This window comes from Peromyscus maniculatus, chromosome 23 (assembly GCF_049852395.1).
Source record: "Peromyscus maniculatus bairdii isolate BWxNUB_F1_BW_parent chromosome 23, HU_Pman_BW_mat_3.1, whole genome shotgun sequence".
Taxonomy (NCBI): Eukaryota; Metazoa; Chordata; class Mammalia; order Rodentia; family Cricetidae; genus Peromyscus; species Peromyscus maniculatus.
The window spans coordinates 29,631,498-29,646,690 of NC_134874.1; the positions used below are offsets into that span (position 1 = coordinate 29,631,498).

Consider the following 15,193-nt stretch of genomic DNA (forward strand, 5'->3'; position numbering starts at 1 on the left):
TCCGATTATTGCCAGAAAGATACAGAACTGACCTCACCAGGCCAGGCACTCCTCTCTTCCATTTTGACCTCCTGTCTTATCCAGTCTCGTCTATTTCCCATGTGGCCTGTAATCACTGGTTCCTCACCTCCAGATTTCTTCCACTCCAGTGCTCCCCTCCCCCTCTGTTTCTCATTATGTCTCCCACCATGCTAGTTCTCTCTCTCTCTCTCTCTCTCTCTCTCTCTCTCTCTCTCTCTCTCTCTCTCTCTCTCTCTCTCTCTCTCTCTCCTTGTTTTTTCCCTCCCTCCTTCCCTGTCTCCCCCTCTCTCTAATAACCTCAGGCACAGAAGTGGTCAGTTTCTGCTCACTTCAGACTCAGCGAGGATGGAGGTGATGAGGAAACACATTCAGTCCCAGCCCTAGCTCTGTGTCCCCACCACCATCTGCTCTTTGTCCTCTTCTTGTCCTTCAGGGACTCTTCACAGCACCAGGCAGAACCAAGGCCCAGTGGACACTCTCGCCCTGGCCTGCTCACTGCTTCCGAGTCTGTAACTGCCCTGGGCTTCCTGGGTGATCATCTCCCTCCCCTAGACACTGACTCCAAAACTACTCCAGTTTCTGAAGGAGACTTTCTATGTCCCACCAACCTTCACATACCTCAGAAGAGGATGCCAAGGATCAGAGAAGCCCTGGCACATGTCACATGACTGCCACATGGCAGGTTGACTGGACTTTGTCCCATCAAGTACTTGCAGTCCTGCCTGCTCTGTGCAGCATCTGAACTCCCCTCAAAGGCCAGGGATCTGCTTCTGGGTTCCCAGGAGACTGTTCCCACAAAGCACTTGAGTGACTCCGTCTAGCTGTGGCTGCTCTAGAACCTTCTTTGAATGAAGTGAGCAGTGAAAAGTCAGACCCTCAACGCTTCCCTTATAACATATTGTCTGGGACATCTCTGAGTGTGGACACAGCTGGTCTGTAACTGGAGTGAAGCGGTGAGAATTGAGGGGGGTTGTCTGGACTCAGGGCTGGTTCTGTAGGAGCATCATACTTCCCCTTCCCCATGACAGGGTTCCATCAATTCCATGGTAGACAAGATTGTACCAGAGGAAGAGGCATCATTCTCCCTGAGTGACATGTGCAGAGGCGACTTCCCATTTCCTTAGATTCCTGCACTGATTGCCTTCTCCATGCTTCCCTGCAGGTGGCTGTGCAGCCGCCTCTGTCACATCTGCTGTCTCTGCCTTCCTCACAGTCCTCACAGTCCTCACAGTCCTCATGGCCCTCTGATCCCTTGACCTTAGCCAGGCACAACCAGTCATGGCCTCAGTCCCAGGTGCACATGGACACACTTCTGTATCCATCCATGCTGCCCTTGGAGACTCAGAGACACAGACCTTTGGGATGAGTTGGCCCCAGATGGCTAGTCAGGAGAGGGGATGGGACCTATTTTAAATGTCAGAAAGACCACCTGCCCCTTAATTGGATGGGATCTGATGTAGCCCAGGCTGGGCCCTGAACTTGTTGTGTAGACAATGATGACCTCAAACTCCTACAGATCCTCCTCTCTGCCCTTCTAAGTGATGGAATGACAGGTGTGCCCCTCATGCCCCTTTGTCTCCTGCTGCAGATAGAACGTAGGGTTCTGTGTGTGCCAGGCAGGTGATCACTCTACCAGATCAACCACATTTTTCAATTCAGTGAGGTCTGAGAGGGGGCTCTCCTGGTCATGGATACTCACCTCCAGGCTTCATTTGCCCTACTCTCTGGGGTCTGTGGGTAAAAGGACATCGGTTTCTAAGTCACCAATAGGGTTGGACCTGATGACGCTGCCATATGTCAGGTGCTGGTCACCAGCTTTTGAACACAACTTGCTCTCCTTGATCCTTCAGGATCCCAGTTGCAACTTGTGCTCAGCCTCAACGGAGCCACCTGCTGGCCCCTGAATCCCAGGTCGAGGTCTGTGTTCTAGTTTCAAGTCTTGAACCCAGTTGCATCCCCATAGGGACCCTGCTGTGGGATGATTTCTGTCTAGGATGCTGTAATCAGTCTCCTGCAGTGCCAACTCCATTTCCCCCATTAACAGTGACTGGGCCATGTATCCATGATGCATTCAAAGGGGAGGGACGCTTTCTGTGGTAGAGCAGCCTGGGGCTTTGGGGTGTAAACAGGGCTTCTGCACACATATGACCATGGGGAATGTCAGACTGCAGTGTGAGAACCTGGCTGCTGCTCAGACTGTAGCACATGTGTGCCCTGCTCCCACAGAATAAAGAAGGAAGTGTAATTTTAAGTAATTAAACACAAGGTGGGCTGAACATAAAGATGCATTCCATTAATTCTATTTTTTTTGGGGGGGGGGGAGGCAGAGGGAGAGGCAAATGGATCTTTTTGAGTTCCAGGCTATCCTGATCTACATATACAGTTCCATGCCTGCAACAGCTATATAGTTACTGTTTCAAAAAACAAATTTTTGAAACAAATCTCCCTCATGTGCTGCCAACCTCAGCATGAGCACCTCCCTGCACCCCTGCCAGGGGAGCCCCAAGAAGAGACTCTATATAGTACTAAAGGCCCAGTGAGTGGGGCTGGGTGACCAGCTCAGTCTCCTGCTCCTGTGCATGAATTCTTCCATCTTCTGCAGATAGACAAGGCCGGAGGCAGAAACTTACATGTCACTGAGTTTCAGGTCACAGAAATGAAGAAACTCCCAATTTCCTCTTCAACACTGTATATTGCTTAAATGAAACTATAAATAGTCACATGATTTGTTTGAGAGAATCTAAAGAAAAAACAGGTGATATCTTCAAGTTCTCTGTCTCCTACCAAAGTGAACTAACAGATAACCAGCCTCCATGACCTTGCTGACTCTGGATTTATGGTTAGCTTGATGTTTGTTTAGTTTTGAAACAGAGTCTCATGTAGCCCAGGCTGACCTCAAGCTCAGTAGGTACTAATGACAGCCTCTAATTCATGGTCTTGCTATCTCTACAGTCAGTCATTGGATTACAGACATAGGCCACCTTGCCTGACTTCCTCTAGAACTTCTTTTAACTGACTGGCTCAGGCCAGGGAACACAAATCCCAAACAGAGGTAGGCATGCTAGAACCCATGTCTGCTCCCCATTCCAACAGTAATGTTCCTTCACCCTGAGGGGATTTGACCTAAATGTTGTTGAGAATGTTGGTGCTGTGAAGTCTTTGCTGTGGGCTCCTTTGCTTTTTCTTCCTTTTGAACAATGAAAATTGACTTGGCAAGTCACGTGAGCACTAGAATAACAGTTTTGAGGCTCCTTCCTGTGCCCGGGTGTCTGGAGAAGGAGATGATGAATGGATATTCCCACTGATGACTGGTCAGACCATCATCCTGGCAGCCTGCTGGTGTGAACACACCAGGGATGCTCAGAGGAGACACCACCCCAGCTGCCAAGATTACTGAGACCATGGCTGCTGCTGAGTTCAGCCTCAGGAGGCTTGGATCCAGTTACACGTCTGCAGACATCTCACAGCTGCCTCAGGAGACTTCACTTCAGTCAGGAGAAGCCCGGGTGACTTCTCCAGGACCCCTCCTGTCTTCTCTAGTCTCATGGAAATTGGGGACCGTTTCTTAATAGACTCATCAAGTTGATATGCCATGAGACATGATTAGTAAGTGTGGCCATATTTTGTGCACCCCAATAAATTTTATCTGGGGATCAGAGGACAGAGCCAGCCACTAGATTAGACATAGATGTCAGAATGTGATGGCACATATCCTTAATCCTATCAGTGGGAAACAGTGATTTGTGTGGAGATCTGTGTGGATCTCTGTGAGTTCAAGACCACACTGGGAACGGAGCCAGGTGTGGTGAAACACACCTTTAATCCCAACACTTGAGATCTCATGCCTTTGCTTGGGAAGCATATATGCCTTTGATTCCAGGAAGTAAGATGGCTGGGCAGAGAAAGGTTTATAAGGCGTGAGGAAACAGAAACTCACTGTCCTGAGACTGAGGATTTTCTAGAGGTAGGAGGTAGTGGCTGGCTTGTTCTAATGCTCTGATCTTTCAGCTTTCACCCCAATAACTGGCTCTGGGTTTTTTTTTATTAATAAGACTGTTTAGCAATTTGTGCTTAAAAAAGAAAAAGGGTTGATAGCTCCAGGGACAGTCAGGAAGAGCAGCGTTGTGCTCTCGGGACCAGAGACAGACACAGGACATCAGAGCCCACATGGCAGAAGTGGGGGTTCTCTTCTTGTACCTATCCAAGGACAGGATGTGTCCCAGCACAAGACTGCACCCATGCTCCCTGATTCCCAGGCAGGAGACAGGGAAGTGGTGAGATGCAGGATGTGTGGCCATCAATCCCCACTTTGATGTAAACTGACCTCCCTGGTGAGAGTTCACAGCCCTGGAGGTCTGTTAGCTGGGGACTGACAGACAATGTTTGTCTCTAGAAGGAGAGAAACATTTTCCAGAGTCAGTTTTCTCCTTGCACCATTTGGGTTCCCAGAATCAAATGCAGATCATTGGGCTAGGCTGCCAACACCCTTTCACACTGAGCTTTCAATCTGCTCCCCACTTTTCTCCATTAATTTGTAATTTTTAAATACTTGTTTTTAAAATAAAATTGGAAAATGTTATCACCATGATTTATCCCCTTGATGAATCCACATTATTTTTTATGACATGGTGTCTCATTTTTCTGGAACTCGGCAATTAGGCTAGATTAGCTGGACAGACAGCTCCATGACACTGACTGTCTCTTGCTTGTCCATGGCTGGGATTACAAATTTCCATCACCTCCCTAGTTTATACTGAGGGTGCTCCCAATCAAACTCAGGTCCTCCAGCCTGTGTGCAAGGCTTTTCTGGTGAAATTATCTCTCCAGATCCCTTGCATGCCTCTCATAAAAATTCCCCAAACAGCCTGTCTTAACCAAAGTTTCATTGCTTTGAAGAGACACCATGACCACGGCAACTCTTATAAAGGAAAACATTTAATTGGGGTTGGCTTACAGTTTCAATAGGTTAGCTGATTATCCCCAAGGTAGGAAGGTTGGAGATACATAGGCAGGCATGATGCTGGAGAGGTAGCTGAACATTCTACATTCAGATAGCAGACTGCAGGAAGAGAGAGGGAGACACTGTTCCTGGCTGGAGGATTTGAAGTGTGAAAGCCCACCCCCAGTGACTCACTTCCTCCTACAAGGCCACAACCTACTCTAACAATGCCACACATCCTATGTGCCACTGCCTTGGGATGAAGCAGACAAATCCTTGAGGCTATCTGTAAATTCTTATTCAAACCAACACACAGGTCCTCATCTGTTCCTTCAGATGACAGGCTCTCCTCTGGCTGAGGTTCATCTTTAGTCTGCTGGCCTGTAGGAGAAGAAACAGTGTCAGTGTGGCAGCCATGCTGATCCTCCATCTGACTCTCAGCTCTTCTCTCTGTTCAGACAACATCAGGGGGCCAGGGCAGCAAACAGCTCTGCAGCAGACATTCAGGGACAGCTCTGAGTGTCACCAGGACCTGAGGACAGTCCTCAGCTGTCCTTCTGCACAGCACAGCCAATCAGAGGACAGCTCTCCTGGTCCTTTGTCCCTTGTCCATGTCCTTCTTCCTCTGCTTCCTTCCCCTGCCTTGAACCCATGTCTCCTCCCTGCTTTCCCTGCTCTGCACTCACCATGCCTCCCTTTTGTCTCCCTTTGGCTCTCTAGCTCTCCCTGTGAGTGCAGGCTGCTGCCACCCTGCAGATTCAGGCTCAGGGTTCAAATCCCAGTCAGACTTCTGCTGCCTCTCAGGCTGCTGCTCTCCAGCTCTCAGAATCCCCTCTCACCTATTGGAGGTCTGAGCCCTTCTGACGACCAGGAGATACATGTTCAAGTCTGTATTCTTGGCTTTTTATTGCACTCTACTTGTCTCTGTACCTATCCTAGTCTTCTTCTTAACATACAATTAAATCTGCTCTGCAGCCACTCAACACTTGTGGGGTTTTTTTCTTGCGGTGTGTGTGTGTGTGTGTGTGTGTGTGTGTGTGTGTGTGTGTGTGTGTGTACAAGGTCTCCATGAACCCAGGTGGGCCGTAAATTTGCTATGTACCTGCCTATGACCTTGAACTCCTGAATCCCCTCTCTGTACTTCTCTCTTGTTGGGATTACAAGTGTTCCCCCATTGTGTCCCCTTTATTGTGTTCTTAGAATCCCCATGCATTTTAGAAAACAAATCTGCAACATTTTGTATCTCTACAAAAATGTAACTGAGATTTGAATGAGGATTGCATTGAATTTTTAGAGTGTTTTGCATTGTGAAGACTTATTGTATAAAAATAACCATTCTGCAAATATCCTTACATTTATTTCTCTAAATTTTTAAAAATTTATTTTTAATGCATTATGTATATGTATGTGTACATTTGCAACTCTCCATGCACATGTGGATGGCATCAGACAACCTTGGAGAGTATCCTGAAGGAGCTGTCCACTATGGTTTTAGGGACAGGTCTGTCATTGGCTTCTCACTGACTGGGCAAGCCTGTCAGCACAGTGAGCCGCAGAGACCCTACTGTCTCTGTCTCTCTGCGTATCTGAAACATCGTCAACTCTTTAGGGGGATCTTGAGGATGGAACTCATGTCCTCCCATTTCTAGGGCAAGCACTTTACCAACTGAGCCATCCCCAGCTGTTCTGTGATTTCTCTCACAGTGTTGTGTTTCTAGGACAACTTTGCCTCTTTTAGGGTAGCTTCTTCCCAGACATGTTCTTTTCATGTGTGGGTTATTACACACCATTGTCTTAATTTCTGTTTTAATATCATATCATTTCTCTTCTCACAGGCTCCACTTCCTGTGAGATGTTATCCCTGAGCGCTGGTCTACCTCAGACCTTGTTTAGAAGCCACAGCTCTTTCCAAATGAGCAGTTGTCCCCTCAGACACATGAGTGCCCCACTGAACCCCCTAGCACAGCCTCTGTGTTCACTGCACTTGCTCCTCTGATTTCCAGCTGGGATTCTAAGGAAGGAGGTGCAGAATCAGTCCTGGTAGACTTCAGCTTCCTTTCTGTCTTTCTGTTCTCTGGACTCTGTCCTGTATAAGTCCATCCTTCTCCATGTCCACAGCTGAGAAAACTCAGAGGGGAAGCTCAGGTGAGGGCCTGTCCTGGACCACTTACCTTTTCTTCCACCAGAGGAAGATCCTCAACACACAGACGGGGGTTATGAGCACAGCCGTGGCCACCACCACCCCGACCTTGGCTCCCAGGTTCACAAGTGATGGATTCCTCTGGCCCTCTGTGTCCTCCAGGCCAGCTGTGGTGACTACAGAGGTGATGATGGAGGGGCGCTGCATGATGGTGCTGATGGCTGGGGAGAGATGAGGAGTGAGCAGATCCCCTGAATGAGGGAGGCATGGGGTGAGTGTCACACCTTGTCTCCTCTGTGGGATGTGGGATGGGGAACAGCTGTTAGAAGTTCACAGAGGGGATCACATGCTGAAGGCTAAGAGTCCAGGAGAGCAAGCTCAAATGCTTACTCTCCGCTGTCCTGGAGGTGTGTCCTAAGACTGTCATGTGGTCACAGACAACTAAGCCACAGAAGTACTGTTGTTCTTGTCATAGATGTAGATAACATGCAGATATGACTCAATCCATAGCGTTTGTTGCTCAGGCCATAGAACCTGAGGTTGATCTCCAGTATCCATATCAAGAACCTGGTGAACTGGATGTCCTTCAATCTTAACCCTAGAAGCAGAGGCAGCCAGATCTCTGTCAGTTAAAACCAGGCTGTCTCTATACATTTAGTTCAATACCAAACAAGCTGAGTAAGATGTAATCCCTGTACTGAGGAGCTGGAGACAAGCATGTTGCTATGGCTCACTGGTCATACAACCTAGTCTACTTGGCAAACTTGAAGCTAGTGAGAGACCCTGTCTCAAAATAAGGGAAGGACACCTGAAGTTTTCCACTAGGTCCATATGCACAATAAGAAATGTGAACATTCTCACACTCACACATGCACAGAAAGACACACACACACACACACACACACACACACACACACCCCTGAATTAACAGACCACCCACATGTTCACACACTCTGAATACATAAAAATGCATAATAGAAAATATATAGTTTGTTTTAGTCATAAGTGAACAGGTCAATGTAGGGTAGAGTACATTCATCTCTCTACAAACATCACTAAGGATAATTTTCACAACATTTACTTATTTGGAAACACTAGACTAACAGTTCCCAACCTGTGGTTTGCAACCCCCACAGTGGTAGTATATAGGATATCCTGCATATCAGATATTTACATTATGATTCATGACAGTAGAAAAAGTACAGTAATGAATTGTCAATGAAAATGTTTTATGGTTGGGAGTCACTACAACATGAGGAACTGTATTAATGGGTCTCTGCATCAGGAAGGTTGAGAACCACTACTCTAGACCCAAGAAACAGCTCCTCTTCCTCCTGGCCCTGAGCCCTTGCAGCTGCTGGTTGACATTACATCAGGTCAACATGGCAGCCACACAGACTGTGCAGAGAACTGTGCTGTGGGCGTCCTCTCATAGGGTGGCTTAGTCCAGTCAAGAGCCACTGCTGGATGTGGTTGCACCTGAGTGTAATCTCAGCACTTGGGAGGTGGAGGCAGGTAGATCTCTCTGAGTTCCAGAACAACCAGGGTTAAATGGTTAGACCCTGTCTTATAAAAAAAACCCAAAACACCAAATATAAATATAAAAATATACAAAATATTAAAAAAGCCACAGAGCAAGATTATGTTCAGCAACTAAGCACACAGAGTCTCCCAGCTGCTGCAGGGCCATGGGAAGAGCACAGGGGTAACAGTCACAGAGTGACGAGGCTGGACCTCAGTGCTCCCTGTGCACGGGACTGCAGTTACTTCTGCTGCAGAGGAGAGGCAGGGATCAGAAGACAGAGCAGCCACATCATGAAAATGGGGACGTTGTTTCCCAAGAGCCTTGGAGCTTGTGTAGGAGAGGTGAGGGTAAGAGGGTAAGGAAGGAGAGAGGGGGTTGTGAAAGAGGAGGAGACAAGGGAGTGGGTAGGGAAAGGTGAGAGATGTGTGCTGGGGAGCTAGGAGGGAAAACAGGGCACTGTGGTGACAGGTGGCAGTTTACACTTGGACTGGAGGACTCCAAGAACATCCGGCAGGCACCTGCTGTTTGTTCTGGGCTTAGGTTGAGCTGTGTGGAGATGCTCCATACAGGGACTCAGCGGAGCCCTGCCCCAGGACCAAGTGAGTCAGTTACATCCTGGAAAAGTCACTCAGTTGAGGTCCTGGAGAAGTGGCCTGGCCTGCAGTGTTAGTTTGGGACAGGTGGGGGTAAATTGACTAGTGGGGGGGGGCAGGCTGAATCCTAAAGAGGTCATAGGTTTCCATCTTAGAAGAAAATGACAGACAAGGTCAGAGGAGACAGCAAAGACTTGTCACAACAGCAAGGGAAAGGAGTATGAAAGAAAGCTCAGAGTTGTGGAGCCTGAGGTGACATCAAGGGGACAAGGAACCAGAGGCATCAAAGTCAGAGCCAGGGTGGCTCACCATGGGTGATGGTCAGCTGGGTCCCTGCAACTAACTGCAAACCCTTCATGCCTTCTGTTGTGTTCAGTTGAACTTGGCAAAAGTACTTTGTCTGGTCCTTCTCCTTCAAGTCCAGGATTCTGAGGACTCTGGATGTCTGAGGCTGTGTCCAGTTCAGGAAGAGCCGGTTCTTGAAATGCTCATGTGTGTAACCTGAGGAGGAGTTGTAGATAAATACCCCAAGGAGGTGTTGCCATCTCCAGAGAATCCTCATCTGTGAATTCTGTGCCATCTCCCAGGGGAAGGAGAAGGAGAAGGGGATCTCGATGGAGCCGCCCTGGACACCAGAGAGGTTTGTTGGTTGGTTGACTCCAAAGGTACTTTTATTCTTGGATCCTGGTGAGTTACCTGGGAAGGATGGGGAGAATCTGAAGTCTCTGCAGAGAATGGAAAGAAAAACTCATAGCTTCCTGACCCTTGACCCACAGGCAGGTGTGTGTCACAGGGCAGGACTGTCCTTATGTCCCATTATCCCATATGGGACTGGAAAGACAAGGAAGTGTTGGGCTGGACCCACTCTGAGGATGAGCTCTCTCTTGGGGCACACAGCAATGGCTGGCTCCTCTAGCAGACCCCTGTCCACATGACAGCCTGGTCTTCCCAGCCCCACTGGCTCCTCCTGTGATTAGTGCAGAGTTCCTGCTAACAAGGTCCCCACCACTCACCAGCTTGCAGACAAGCAGCTGACATCAGTAGAATCAGGATCCAAGACATGGCCTGATTCCCTCCCAGAAGTGAGACCAGCAGAGCCATCAGGCAGGAGAGGAGCCCTGTGCAGGGACCCTGGGGTGCTCAGGAGACAGGAAGATTCTGGGTAAAGGGGCACACAACCCCTGAGTTTTCTCATGTGGAGGACAGATGGAGGAGGACCTTCCCATCTCCACCTTCTTGTGACCAGCAACTTCCTTCATGATTCTTTCTTCCTTCCCACGTTGCAGAACATCCTTCCTTGTGGTCACTGACAGGATGGCCATGCCCTTGAGCCCAGATCCCATTTTTGCCAAGAAGATATGCAATTGATTGTAGACGAAATTCTAAACGGTCTTATTAAATAAGAAACACAGAGCCAAATACAGAGTTAAAGCCTAAGAGATGAGAGCAAGAGCCACGACTCCCTTTAGCTTACCACTCGCTGTCGTCCTTCTCCTGAGAGAGAGAAAATTTCTTCCTGTGTGTGTTGCGTTTTATTGCTTTCCTGTTCTGCCTCCTCATTGGCTCTAAGCCCAGCCACATGACTTCCTCGTCACTGCCTGTCTATACAGACCTCCTGGTCTCTATGGTTGATACTGGGATTAAAGACTGAAGGGTCACCATGCTTGGCTGTGTCCTTGACCACACAGAGACTCTGCCTGCCATGTGATCGGATTAAGGGTAAAGGTACCACCACCTGACTTCTATTCCTGGCTTGCTAATGACCTCTGATCTCCAGGCAAACTTTATTTATTAACAAAAATAAAATCACATTTCAGCACAATTAAAATATCACCACCTTTCCCCTATTATTCTAATAAAAAGAAAAAAATTAGAAAAAGTTATAACTAGTATAAAAAAACTATATGCAAAAGTACAATAATTATATACAATATATACAAGCAATAAATACCTAAACAATGTCTAGTCCATTTGCATTTGACAAACTCAGAGAAAATATTCCATTATCTATCCTATTTTGGTAAGTCCAAAATGTACCTGATTCACTTTCTATCCTAACTTATATTACTAACAGAGAACTATCTTATAATGTATTCCAAATTTATACACTTTACACATCTTAGTGAGTTTCTTTTGTGATTCTTCACAAGGAAAACTATAACTATAACTATCTAATCTTCATCACCCTCAGAGACCCAAGAAGGAAATTATATTACCTAAATAAACAGGAAATACATGTAAGCAGCTTCCAAAATAAATGTGCCTTGACAGAAACAGCCAACTGCCTGGACAGTCACCAGAGGTTTCTCTGCAGTGTTTGGATATCATGTTCAGCCTATAGGCTTAGCTTATCTGACAGACTCAATTGTGAAGTAAGATGTACACAAGGCCTACAGTTCGACCTCACATTTGGTGAGAGTAGTCCATGTACCAGAAACACCTGAATTCCACTAGTGTCCTATCATGATTCAGGATTTTAAATTCTGGAAATTGTTGTTATTTTTTTTTTAAATTCAGCTGTCTATTCTTCTTGGCTTGAGGTTGTGGCTTTAGCAACAGGCATCCTCTGAGGCCAGGTCAATATGGCACCATCGCTGATGTGGCCTTTGCAATCTGGAAAAGGTACAGGGGACCGATGGCTTCTGGTGTGCAGTGGAACAGTAGCTGAAACAGTTATTCTTGAAAGAGTAATTAAGCTGATGGAGGCTAACCTCTCAATGGTAGACTGGCATTTAATAAAAGAGATGAAGCCACCCCCAAGCTGAGAAGAGTGGAATGCAGAGAAGAATGGGATGCCAAGATGAAGCTCAGAGCAGCCATGTGTCACTGATGACATATTGCCTGGAACATCTCTGAGAGTGGACACAGCTGATCTGTGATTGGGGTGGTGGCGTGAGAGGTTGGAGCAGAGGCTGTGGTGACCTCAGGGCTGGTTCTGCAGGAGGGTCACCCCACCCTTCCCCATGACATGGTTCCATCAGCTCCCAGTAGGACAGACGGACAAAATTTTACTAGAGGAAGAGGCATCATTTTCCCTGAGTGACATGTGCCTGCCTTTGCCTCCTGAGTGCTGGGATTAAAGGTTTGCAACACTGCCCAGCAAGGCACAGAATCTTAAGAATGAATTGGCCACAGTTTTACAGTCAGTCAGGACAGGGGACAAGGCCATTGTACTTTTCCAAGGGCTTTTTTTTTTTTTTGCAGGGGGTGGTGTCTCCTATAACCCAAGTTGGGCCTTGAACATGTTATATAGCCAAAGATGACCTTGAACTCCTACAGAAACCCTGTTTCACCCAACAGCAGCCCATTATCTCAGGCTGGATATTGATCCTAGGGTTCTGTGTGTGCCAGGCAGGTAAGTACTCTACTAGATGCACCACATCTTTATGCTCAGTGTGATCTGATAATGGTCCTGAGTTTTCACCTCCAGGTCTTATCTGGCTTTGCCCTACTGTCTGGAGTCTTTGAGTAAAACTTCAACAATTTCTACGTCACCAATGAGGGGCTGGACCTGATGAGGTAGCCATGTCAGGTGCTGGTCGCCAGCCTTTTTACACAACAGGGTCTGGTTGGTTCCCCAGGATCCCAGCTGCCCCTTGTGCTCAGCCTCACTGCTGCCACCTGCTGGACCCCGAGTCCCACGTCATGGGCTCTGTTCTAGTTTCAAGTTCTCTCTGGAATGCCCATAGAGACTCTGCTGTGGGATGATTTTGTCCAGGATGCTGTAAACAGTCTCCTGTAATGCCAACCCTGTTTCACCCAACAGCAGTGACTGGGCCCTGCAATCATGATGCTTTCACAGGGGGAGGGGCACTTTCTGTGGAAGAGCAGCCTGGGGCTGTGGTGTGCATACATGGGACTTTTGTATACATGAGAGGCCATAAAATGCCTCTTTGGTTCTGCAGAAAGAAGATCAAGTGTCTTATCTTACTGCAGAACCATTTTAGTTAATAAATTCATCAATTGATAATTCTGAACCTATTTTCCTGGTATGCCAATGGTCATATAGTGAGCCATTTTGCCCCCTATGCCAGGGAGTTTCTTTTTGACCCAGCATTTCAACCTATTATGGGTAGGGAGCATGAGACATCCTATTCTCTTCTGGAACTGCTTTGAGCTGACAGTGGGGTGTTGTTGTCAGGGCCCAGAAATGCTGAAAGGCTAGTCAAAGGCTGGGCAATGGGGCATTTGTCAGGAGCTTGTGGTTATCTGACCCTGCTGTTGAGACAGGGATCAATCACATTGGCTGTGCTGGTCCACATCTGCTCTCCACAAGTCCAGAGATCATAGTCACTGTGGCAGTGTAGTCAGGAACTGAAGCTTGGAGGTGACTGCCAGCCAAGTGGAAACCTGTTGAGACAAATTTAAACTAGGAACAGAAGTTAAAATTGTGAACTTATTTGGAAGTTTTAGGCCCATAATCTAGTAATTTGGAAGGTCAGGAGTCCCAACACCAGGAGAGAGAAAAATACCATCCTTAGGAATAGACAAGTGGAGAAAATTTAAGCTGACCTTTATTGGAATCCTTTTTACCTCCATTTAGAGCATCCAATTTTTGTGACACTTTTAATCCTCTGAGGCCTATATGAATTATTTTACAAAATGCCATAAAAGTTTTAGATGCATTAGTATTACTAATCTGTACTGAAATCCATGTCATAGACAAATCAGATAATGTGATCTGTAAAACAGCAGAAGTGAACTCATACCTTTTATGAGTCTAAGCAAAAACTACAGATTTGGGTTAAAAACATGTGTATTTTCCTTCTGTCCAGAGAATCAAGTGTAGATTAGACAGAGATTTCTTTAGCTTGATCACAAGCACTTTTAAGTTTATATTTAATTATATATAATTTATATTTAAGTAAATATTTAGCTTAATTTATATTTAAGTTATTATTTATATTGATGACAAGAAAAATAAATCTAAAACGTTGAGTTGTGACTGAACAGTAAGTAGTCACTGTTCTACCAGCTTATCAGAACTCTATTAAATGTTAAGCTCTGACCTTTTATGTCATAGAAGAGGAAAGTGATCTGAAATATTTCTCATAATCTAAATCATTCATTTATATCTTCATACCTTGCATTTATATCTTAATTCATTTCCTGAGAGCCTCAAAGCATATACACTTTCGTATCCTCAGACCTTTATATATTTAAAAATATTCTTAGACCCCTAAAACTTGCCTAGACATTAATATCTTCAGACCTTTTTTTCAGACCCATATTTAAACCTTTATGACTTATTTCAACACTCATATCTTAGAACATATTCTTAAAAATGAGCTAACAAGCTGACTATAGCCTTGTAGAAGCATCTGGTTGTCTGCTGTTGCCAAGCTGACAAAATTATAGCCATCCTAGCCATCAATACTATCAGAGATCTTAGAAAGATAAAATTATACCTGAGTGAAGATGAAGCAGCTTCTGAATCTATTAAAAATGACAGGGACCATTCCATTCCCAGTTAGCCATCCCCAGGTCTCCAAATCAGTGGAGGCAGAAGTATCAAAACAGCATAAATCTTCAGCCTGAAGTCCCATAAGGGGAGAATTTTTTGTTTGGCAGAAGGACAAGGGGAAAGCTGACCTGATTTGTCTAGGCCAAAGGGGTATAATCAATTCCCCAGTGTCCTGCTGCTTGTCCACAGTCTGGGCTGTGTCCTGGAGGCAGGTGTTGCATCAGGGCTATATGCCCTGTGGTCAGCATTGCCATAATCCAAGTGGAGACATTGTTGTGTCCCATAATCTTCTTTGGAGACCTTGAGTCACTGCTAGGATCTGGGAGTCTCTGTCTGATATGATAAGCTTTTTAATCAAGATTTTAAATGTCATATTCTGCAGATCTCTGAAGTATGAGGGCTGTCCAGGTATATCTGAATAGACAAACATTGTTTCTAGTTACTTGTTTGAAGCTCAGCCCTGAAAACACTTGCAAGGGACTAAGTAAAGCTCATCCCTGTCATTAATCAC

General features: G+C 46.2%; 1 pseudogene across 1 annotated transcript in view; it reads right to left on the minus strand.

Annotated features, from left to right (window-relative positions):
* LOC143270391 (paired immunoglobulin-like type 2 receptor beta) overlaps positions 1-15,193 on the minus strand; it is a 107,960-nt pseudogene that overhangs the window by 29,699 nt on the left and 63,068 nt on the right. The gene's annotated exons all lie outside the window — the stretch shown is intronic.